We start from the raw sequence: 1,369 nt of genomic DNA on the forward strand, positions 1-1,369 counted from the left end.
GAGAAAGTGTTCGGAGGCTCCTTTGACACGATGACCTTGTGTGAGCCCGGGCCGGACACACCCCACACCGACCCGCGGACAACAATACGCACCCCTGCCCACGGGGGCCGGGGCCCGCACGCCCGCTGCCAGGTGCGCGGCGGCGGAGGTGGGTGCGCCGGGACTCGGGCGGGGCTGGAGCCATTCAAACAGCTCCCGGGTCCCCGCGGCTCTGTGTCCGTCCCCGCACCTCCACCTTCACCTCCGCCTCCACGGGCAGTCTCTTTCCCATCTTCCCAAGCCTGGCGGTGCCCCAGCCGGCATCGCTCCCCTGTTCCAGACCCCAGGCCCATCCGCCCATCCAGTGGGGGGCGGGGGAGGGGGGCGTCAAGAAGGGCTCCTTGGGGTCGGCTAGGTCACCTGTGGAGCCCTGTGCGGTGGCAGTGGAGACGGGAGCATGGGTTCCTACAGATCCCTCCTGGCGCTCTCCTGGCCTCCTAGGCTCACCTGCAGTCAGATCGCTGGATTCAATGAAACAAATGCTTCCTGAACACCTTTAATAAAACCAGCGCAGGCTCTGGAAACCTGAGTGTGGCCGCGAACGAAAAGGACCGTGAACAAAATATGTCAACTGCTGCCCTCCAAGCACAGACACGCGGTGGGGGTGGGGTTTACAATAAACAATAAATAGTAAATAAGCAAAGGATTTAAGCCAGCACCGTCCAACAGAAATAGGATGGAAGTCACATACCTAATGTTAGGTTTTCTTGGAGCCATGTTTTCTTAATATTTTTTTTTATTGACTTCAGGATGTTAGGTCGGAGAGGGGAGAGGAGAGAGCCCAGGATCGGATACATGCAGACATGTGACAAGATAATGGACTCCCCCCCTGGAATTTCTCACAGATCAAGGTGCCAGACACAGATACTGGCTTCTTCTCCCTTAATCCACATACCCCCGCCCATCCCCTGCAGCAGAGAATTCCTCAGCTCATGTCCCCGCCCCTCACCCAACTGCAGTATAAAAAAAGCGCCCCCCTCCCTGTTGGCGTGAATCCACGTGCCCTCTCCTTGGGGTACATGGGTCTCCCGGGGACGCAGAATAAACCTTTTCCTTTCCTTTCTTTTCTGATTCACTGGAGTCTCTATTTCTTGCGCCGCCTCCTGAGCCACCTAACCTAACAACTATTAAGGATGTTGAGGTGTGCATTAGCCTTTAAGTATGTGCCCAAGCCCATGTGTAGAGAAGCTCCCAGTGTCCCTGAATTCCTCTCAGAAAATTGAGGCTCATATCATCTTATATCTCTGCTCTGGAGCTCTAAACATTCTAAAATCTTGAATGCTCACTTTCCAGTACCTGGGACCTGAGGTCAGGGTTGGGGGCCCACAAA

This window comes from Myotis davidii, unplaced genomic scaffold (genome assembly GCF_000327345.1).
Source record: "Myotis davidii unplaced genomic scaffold, ASM32734v1 scaffold1073, whole genome shotgun sequence".
Taxonomy (NCBI): Eukaryota; Metazoa; Chordata; class Mammalia; order Chiroptera; family Vespertilionidae; genus Myotis; species Myotis davidii.